Consider the following 9,076-nt stretch of genomic DNA (forward strand, 5'->3'; position numbering starts at 1 on the left):
TAAAAAAAAAAACAAGTGGGCTCCCCCAAAGTCCACGGTATAGTTCGAACACTGGAAAACATCACAATAATCCACACCACTCCAGTCCATCAGTTAACGTCTTATGAAGCAAAAACTGTGTTTTTGTAATAAACAAATCCATCATCAAGGTGTTTTAACTTTAAACCGTTGCTTCTGGCAAAAATATGAGTCCATCCATAATCCATAATAATGACTCTTTTTGCTTGTAAATGGTTCTTGGTCTGTGCATATTTCTCTCCTGATTCAGACAGGAGAAAGTAATATTATGAATAGAGGACTCATATTTTAGCTGAAAGTAAGACGTTTGAAGTAAAAAATGTCTTGATGGTTGTGTTACTTACAAACACGCAGCTTTTCTCTTCACAAGACGTTATCTGATGGACTGGAGTGGATTGCTTGTGGATTATTGTGATGTATTTATCAGCTGTTTGGACTCTCATTCTGACGGCACCCATTCACTGCAGAGCATCCATTGCTGAGCAAGTGATGCAATGCAAATCTCTCTTTTCTCCAAATCCGTTCTCATGAAGAAACAAACTCATCTACATCCCGGATGATCTGAGAGTGAGTACATTTTTTGCAAATTTTCATTTTTAGGTGAACTATTCATTTAAAAACCCTTTACTTATTTAAAAGACCTTAATTTCTTTAAACAACAGCACTACATTAGCCATATATCTATAAAATTACACCTTTTTAAAAGAGTAAATTGAAGACTTACAGGTACTCCAGGTGCGGAAGGCCAGAAAATGAATCATCCCGTATTGTAGTGAGAGCATTGGAGTTCAGCAACCTGTCAAGAGTTTACAGCCACAATCATTCCCAACAATCACTGTCACTGCAATTATAACAGTCAGGCTGTGTGTTTACATTGCAGTGCAGTACACACAGATAAAAGTGCCCTGTCACTGTCGATGAGTGCCAGGACAGGCACATATTTCTCTATATCTCTGTCAGTGTATCAAATCACTGACATCCTGCAATACGCCAATGACAGCATGGAAAAGTCACCAGAGTCACTGTGTTCTCAATGTCAAAAAGAGAACGGGAGGAAAACCGACACTATCTGTGTGCCCTGACTTATTAAATAGCTAGAGGTTGAGTGAAAGAGGCCTTTCTATTCGTCATCTGTCACCTTCAACTGTTTAGCTGAGGAGTACACTGGATTCCAGTGCTAAATAACAGAGGACAAAACAGGTTTAATTAATTGTTCAATATGCCAATTAAGATTCCTTCTCAAATGGATGCATTATTGTACAGGCCAAAATATTCTCCAATCTAACATTATTAGACAGCTAATTTAATCCAGAAAGCAGTCTGTTTTTGAGGTTATCCGACACTACTGTGCAAAATATGACAGTTTTTGGTAGATTTGGTAGATTTTTGGTAGATGTTTTGGTAGAATTGGCATAATTTGGTAGGCGTTCTCTTTTTGCAATACCATGCAAATTTATCAAAACGCTCTTTAATGTAAATTAAATGTTTTTAATACACAGTTTTTATTTTCAGGTAAAATGGGACAGATAATCAGCAAACGATTTTGGTTTACGGTAAATATGCCCTGACTTTTAAAATAGCTAGAGGGAGCCTTGACAGCTAATTGAATCCAGAAAGCAGTCTGTTTGTGAGGTTATCCAACACCCTAGTAGGGTCAACTGTGCAAAACTGGACAGTTTTTGGTAAAATTGGTAGATTTTTGGTAGACTTTGCATAATTTGGTAGGTGGTTTTCTTTTTGCAATACCATGTAAATGTAAATGTATCAAAACAGCCTTTAATTAAAAAAATGATACATTTAGAGAGTTTTCAGGTAAAGTGGGACAGATCTTCAGCAAAAGATTGAGAGGGGGTTCAATCTTCAACTGGCTGGCAGGAGCCGCCACTGACAGGTCATGTGACCTGCCAGTGGCTGGTGGCAGCTGCCAGTCTGATTCTGGCAGCTGCCAGTGGCTGGTGGCAGCTGCCAGTCTGATTCTGGCAGGTCACGTGACCTGCCAGTGGCTGGCTGGCAGCTTCAGGCAGCCGCTGTAGATCTGCGAGTAGAACGCCTACCCTATCACTCTCCCTGCAAGGAAATACACTATTTTATTATGAATATATTTTTATGACTCTGTTTTTTTGGATGATTGACCTTTTAGGTTTTTTTCCCCAACTAAAGCAGTCAAATGAACGTGATCACGGCTGGTTGCTTACTGATGCTTTGTTGGACGCTCAACCAGCCAGCCTCTGCTGCCTCTCATTCCAAGGAAATCATTCTGATTTTATTTTTGTTATTTCTACATTGTTTTTGTAAACAACTTTGAGTCAATTAATATATTATTTGCGTTCATGTCCTCCTATAACAGTTTCCTCCAGTCAGACTTTTTAAGCTATGAGTATGCCTATGCGTTCCCCACCACTCCTGCTGCAAGGAAATGCATAATTTTATTATTGTGAATATGTTCTTTTGAATGTAATGAGGTTTAATTAGTAGTCTAATGGCCGTGATCCCGGTTGGTGGGTTACTGCCGCTTCCGTCCAGCCAGCTGCCAGTTTAACGACTCTTACTGCAATGAAATTCATTGTTTTATTATTATTAATGTATTCTTATGAATGTATTCTTTTATATCATAGGCGTATAAGGGAGGTTTATCCTGAATAAAGGAGACAAATGGCCGTAATCCCGACTGGTGGGTCTGACGCTTCTCTGGCCGCTCAGTCCAGCCAGTGGCAATTGAGCTCTAATTTTGACGCGTTCTCTACCACTCTAGCTGCAAGGAAATGCATTACTATTATTATTATTATAAATATATTCTCATTAATCTATTCTTTAAGATCATATACGGTTTAGGGGGTTTTATCCTGATTTAAGTGTTCAAATGATCGTGATCCCGACTGGTGGGTTGCCTACTCTTCAGTCTAGCCAGCTGCTATTGAGCTGCGAGTTTAACGCGTTCCATATGACTCTCACTACAATTTAATTCATTGTTTTATTATTATTAATGCATTCGTGTGAATCTATTATTTTATATGATTGACGTTTAAGGAAGATTCATCCCGATTAAAGCCGTCAAATTGCCGTGATCCCGACTGGTGGGTTACTGACGCTTCGCTGGCCGCTCATCCAGCCAGTCACTGTTAAACTTAAAGATTAACGCGTTCTACCACTCCCGTTGCAAGAAAATAAATTATTTTATTATTATGTATAGGCTATATTCATATGAATCTATCATTTTATATGATATACGTTTTAGGGAGGTTTATCCCGATTAAAGTGGTCAAATAACTGTTATCCCGACTGGTGGGTTACTGACACTTTAGTCTAGCCAGCCGCTATGAAGCTGCCAGTATAACACGTTCTCTACCACTCTCTCTGCAAGGAAATATATTATTTTATGATTATGAATTCATTCTTATGGGTCTGTTCTTTTACATGATCGACATTTTAGGGAGGTTTATCACAAATAAAGTGTTCAAATGGCCGTGATCCAGACTGGCAGGTTATTGCCGCTTGCACTGGCTGCTCAATCGGCCAGCCGCAAGAGCGCTCCGAGTTTAACGCGTTCCCTACCACTGTCTCTGCAATTAAATATATTATTTTATGATTATTAATATATTCTTATAAGTCTAGTCTTTTTAACTGTTGACATTTTAGGGAGGTTTATCACAAATAAAGTGTTCAAATGGCCGTGATCCGGACTGGTGGGTTACTGCCGCTTCAGTGCAGCCAGTCACTTTCAGCTCCGAATTGAACGGGTTCCATATCACTCCATAAAACATCGAATATGTAAAAGAATAAAGTCATATGAACAGATACAATAAAAAATAATATTATTATTCCCGTATAGAGTGGAAGGAGAGCAACATAAATCTGCCATAAATCAATGGTTCCTGACAGTGGACTTGCAGCCGCCAGGCAGCCAACCACTGGCAGATCACGTGACCTGCCAGAATCAGACTGCCAGCTGCCAATGGTCACTGGTGCTGCCAATCAGTTAGGGATTGAACCCCTAATGGAGTTTAAGTTGGCTTTCTTTTATAGAATTATTAAAAAGCATTGCAGTTTGTCCTGTTGTCGCTGAAATTACTTTATGAGAAATATTCTTGTTATTGGGATAATTCACGTTTTAATAGGCATTTATCCATACAAATTAGAATGATTTCCTTGGAATGAGAGGCAGCAGCGGCTGGCTGGTTGAGCGTCCAGCAAAGCGTCAGTAAGCAACCAGTCGTGATCACATTCATTTGACTGCTTTTATTGGGGGAAAAAAACGAAAACGTCAATCATACAAAATAATAGAGTCATAAGAATATAGTCATAATAATAAAAATGTATTTCCTTGCAGTGAGAGTGATAGGGAACGCGTTATACTCGCAGCTCAGCAGCGGCTGGCTGGTTGAGCGTCCAGAGAAGCGTCAGTAAGCAACCAGTCGTGATCATGTTCATTTGACTGCTTTAATTGGGATAAACCCACCTAAAACGTCAATCATACAAAAGAATAGAGTCATAAGAATATGTTTATAATATTAATATAATGTATTTTCATACAGCGAGAGTGATAGGGAACGCGTTATACTCGCAGTTTAACCGGCTGGCTGGATTGAGAGTCAGTAAGCAACCAGTCGTGATCACGTTCATTTGACAGCTTTAATTGGGATAAACCCACCTAAAACGTCAATCATACAAAAGAATAGAGTCATAAGAATATATTCATAATAATAAAATAATGTATTTCCTTGCAGCAAGAGTGATAGGGAACGCTTTATACTCGCCGTTTAACCGTGGCTGACTGGATTGAGCCGCGAGTGGAAGCGACAATCAGCTGGCAGTTGGGATCACGGCCATTTGGGCACTTTATTTGTAATAAGCCTCTATAAAATGTCGACAAATTAAAAGACTAGACCCATAAGAATATATTAATAATCATAAAATAATATATTTCCTTGTAGAGAGAGTGGTAGAGAACGCGTTAAACTCGGAGCGCTCTCGCGGCTGTCTGACTGATCCGCCAGTGGAAGCGACAATCAGCTGGCAGTTGAGATCACGGCCATTTGGGCACTTTATTTGTAATAAGCCTCTATAAAATGTCCACAAATTAAAAGACTAGACCCATAAGAATATATTAATAATCATAAAATAATATATTTCCTTGTAGAGAGAGTGGTAGAGAACGCGTTAAACTCGGAGCGCTCTGTAGCTTAGCTTGCTACATTTCCCAGGGCTGTAGCTTTAGTGTAGTGAAGCTTCATTTAATGATGAGTAACTGTTAGCTTAGCTCACTACATTTTCCGAGTAGCTTGCCCAACACTGCCAGATCATTAGACAACTCATTTCCATCAATGTAAGAAGAAATTTAAGTAATACTTGCCCTCATGCATTTACAGAAGAAACAAACACCCAAGATGAACACTGGAGCAATTAATACATATAGCCTTTGGCGTTCAGAGGAGTTGGGAGGTTTTGAGATGGAGGTTTGTGGTGGCGCTCTACTGGAGGAAAATGGTGGTTCTGTAAGATAGAACAAAAAGAGAAATATTTAGAGGATTATAAACCTTAAATCAAATGACCTTCACTAAGTACCACCTTAAAACGTTACTGACCAGTCCTACTTGAGCAACTCTTACCATCTGCCAAATTATCAGATGAGCAACTCTTACCGTCTGCCAAATCATCAGAAAACTTTTACCGTTTTCTAATCAATGTCTAAAGGTGCAGTCACATTAGCGAGATGTCACTGAAATGTTGCTTGCAAAAAAGGTCCAGTGTCTATTATCAGTATCGATGTTGGAAGCACAGTTCACACACAGAAGCCACTTTCAAATCAAGCAGGTTTCTGCAGGTCAGCACAACACATTCACGTGACCAACATGAACAAACAAAATTTGCGTGGCCAACTTTTTTGTCCTCACGCAAAACTCCTGAATTTGTGGAATCCTATTAAAATAGCTGGATTTTGTCTGCGAATTTACATCAAGCAATGGTAAATGTGACTGCACCTGAAGGAGGATCTGTATTAGAACAGGTTTTTACACAAATAATCCAAGAAATAATGCAAACAATCGTTTTACTTCTTTTCCAAATCGTTAAAATACATCTTGAGATCATTCAGTGGATCAAACAATGAGTCTTTACAGCAAGATCATAAATGTTTTCACTCATAATTTTGCACAACTGAGGATTTTGCAAAAACCATTTGCCTGTTTGGAATCATAGTCTCTGCCGTTTTAATTCACATCACTGTGTAATTTATATTAATTTCTTATAAAAACATTAGATAAAATGCTTTGCAATGCCACAAGTTATTACAGCTCAATTAGGAATAAAAGCTTTACAGGCAAACAGACATATTACAGTAATATACCTACCGACAACAAGTGTAGCAGTTCTTCTTAGACACATTGTTTCCAGTGATGATTTTTGCTTCATAGAGGCCTGAGCTTTCGGAGCTGACATTTAGAAGAATTAAGGTTCCTTCTTCAACTCGCAGTAAGACTCCAGGTGTTTCCACAACAAAACAGTCCCTACAATGAGCACAGCGACAGTATTGCGCAATCAAGTTTATCAGATTTTCTCTTGTAAAAGTTATCCTCACTCGATCGGCTCTCTCCAGTTCAGCAGTTTTGAAGGATATAGTAACATTTTCTCCATCAGTTGCCTCCAACTTCAACTCAGCAACACACACAGTGACTGTTTGGGACAGAAAGAAAGTATTTATTATGGTTTAGAACAGTGTTTCCCAAGTTTTTGTCTACCAAAAACAACCCCATCAGTAACGCAGAAGTACTATATTTGGCGTTTCAGTCTAGGGCTGCACGATAAATCGAAATGGAATCGAGCTCGTGATTTGACAGAAGCTGCGATTGTCATGCGTATCTTTCAGTGAAGCAGGGTTCTGTGATCAGCAGTAAATCTCCATCCAAAGGCCAGAGGGCGCTCTCGCGCTGAAACTCCCAAATACGCCTAGCAGAAGAAACCCAGGAAATCCCTATAGCAGTTGCTGAATAAACAGAAGATTCAACTGCTTTCATTGATTCAACATGATTGAGATCATTCAGTGGATCAAACAATGAGTCTTTACAGCAAGATCATAAATGTTTTCACTCATAATTTTGCACAACTGAGGATTTTGCAAAAACCATTTGCCTGTTTGGAATCATAGTCTCTGCCGTTTTAATTCACATCACTGTGTAATTTATATTAATTTCTTATAAAAACATTAGATAAAATGCTTTGCAATGCCACAAGTTATTACAGCTCAATTTATTTCAAACACTCGACTGACGTTATGAAGTGAGTTTGGAGTAAAATATTAAATGTGGTATTTTCACATGCTTTCAGATGGAGCAGCATTTACTTCACAGAGCCGTAGTTCACTGAGAAGCTATGCAAACAGCTGTCATTATCGCAAACGATTTTTTTGATTTCATAATCGCACAATAAAATCGTCTGCGATTTTTTGCTTAACTTGTCAGTGAACTACGGCTATGTGTAGTAAATTCTGCTCCATCTGAAAGCACGTGATGATTTCCTGCTGATTACAGAACCGGCTTTACTAACAAAATGCGCATGACAATCGCATTCGATTAATCGTGCAGCCCTACATCACAATTTCAGTCTATGGTAGCGACTGGCTTCTGCTTCTACAGACTGTTGCTGCCCTACACAGGTATGATGTTTTAAATTGAGTGAGTTGAATCCTTATGTTAAGTCCTGTTTGAAATAACGGCGTGCTGTCAAACAGCAAACAGCTTCCAGAGCACACAGTTTGCACAGGGAAAAGTATATTTTTATGGAGATAACATCTAAGAGCATGTGCATCAGATCTCTTCTCTCAACTGCATGTCTGTCTCTTAAGAACAACTCCAAACGATACCAAGTACTGAGTGTTAAAGTAGAAAAAGCAAAGTGAACAGGTTATGTATGGATTGCTAACAAATTAACAACATAAATTATAAACATATACATACATATGCAGTGACACAGACAACATACACAAAATCACTATAATTTTTAACCCTAGCACCTGCCGAAATCATACCCCCCCAGTCAGATTCTAGAGATTCTTAGAATTTGCCACAACACCGGGAAAAAGAGCTCTGTCTGACATGCCTCTGCTCTGAGACCATACTTGCACTGAGCCTTGTGACACACTTCTGTTTTGAAATACAGCTCAGTTATTTCCGGTTATGTATATTTTCAATGTGCTGTAATCATCTAGTGGACTTAAACTCCTATTAAAATGAGAGTCCCCAGGATGATTTCAAAATTCGAAAATTTTCAGAGACAGGAAAAGCGATATTCTGATGATTACTGTGCACAGAATTGCCAAAATATGAATATTCAAAGTAGTCACACGGTCAACGCATTACTGTTTAAAATTAAAGAAATTTTACTTTGTAAAAAATTTTATTTAAGCAGTTACATTCATTCAGCCATTTTAAACACTGGAACAGGGGCGGTTTCTCCATTAGGGCGATGCACCACCAAAGGGATTTTTTTTCTTTCACATTCAACCACAGTGTTATGCCAGCTTTCACTGTTCTAGACTGTTTGTTCCGCCTCTAAATAGTCCAATCAGCGTCGAGTCGCGTTTTGTGTAGTACCGCCCCTTTTTGGGTGATTTCTGTCAGACTGAGAATCGCCCCGAGTGCTCTCATAGACTTCCATACAAAGATAATTTTTTTCGAACTGCAGGCACTGCAATGCAATCTCTATGAGTTCCGGGAGGGCTAGCACTAACGTGCTTTCGTCATCATGCGTAACCTTAACTGGTGCAAGGATTGGTGGGAACAGTGACATCCAATAATATTTAAAAACTATTTTGAATTTTAACAAGAAGAAAAAATTTAAAACTACTTTAAATATCTTTATCAAATGTGAAAAAAGAAAAAAAAAACAGAGAGAGAGACGGGGACAGCTACGCCAACTCAAATTCAGTTGTCAGTTGAACTTGATCGACATCTTGGCGAACGTTACCTCAGCGCAGATGAATTCTATCGTGTCATTGAAAGAAATACCATTCAGTCGTCGTAGCAATAAGGATAAATTGGCAATTAAAGAATTAGGACCACCAAGA

The 9,076-nt window shown here is 38.8% G+C and overlaps 2 long non-coding RNA genes across 2 annotated transcripts in view; one reads left to right on the forward strand and one right to left on the reverse strand.

Moving 5' to 3' along the window:
• LOC107725727 (uncharacterized) overlaps positions 1-9,076 on the forward strand; it is a 19,468-nt gene that overhangs the window by 2,156 nt on the left and 8,236 nt on the right. The window contains exon 2 of the long non-coding RNA XR_001638155.1: positions 7,296-7,301. This is a non-coding gene — a long non-coding RNA (uncharacterized LOC107725727). The remainder of the gene's footprint in view (positions 1-7,295; positions 7,302-9,076) is intronic.
• Positions 5,369-9,076, reverse strand: part of LOC107725726 (uncharacterized) — an 11,425-nt gene continuing 7,717 nt past the window's right edge. Inside the window, exons 3-4 of the long non-coding RNA XR_001638154.1 lie at positions 6,366-6,687; positions 5,369-5,508 (exon numbers count right to left, since the gene is read on the reverse strand). This is a non-coding gene — a long non-coding RNA (uncharacterized LOC107725726). The remainder of the gene's footprint in view (positions 5,509-6,365; positions 6,688-9,076) is intronic.

This window comes from Sinocyclocheilus rhinocerous, unplaced genomic scaffold (assembly GCF_001515625.1).
Source record: "Sinocyclocheilus rhinocerous isolate Xijiao unplaced genomic scaffold, SAMN03320098_v1.1 scaffold1057, whole genome shotgun sequence".
NCBI lineage: Eukaryota > Metazoa > Chordata > Actinopteri > Cypriniformes > Cyprinidae > Sinocyclocheilus > Sinocyclocheilus rhinocerous.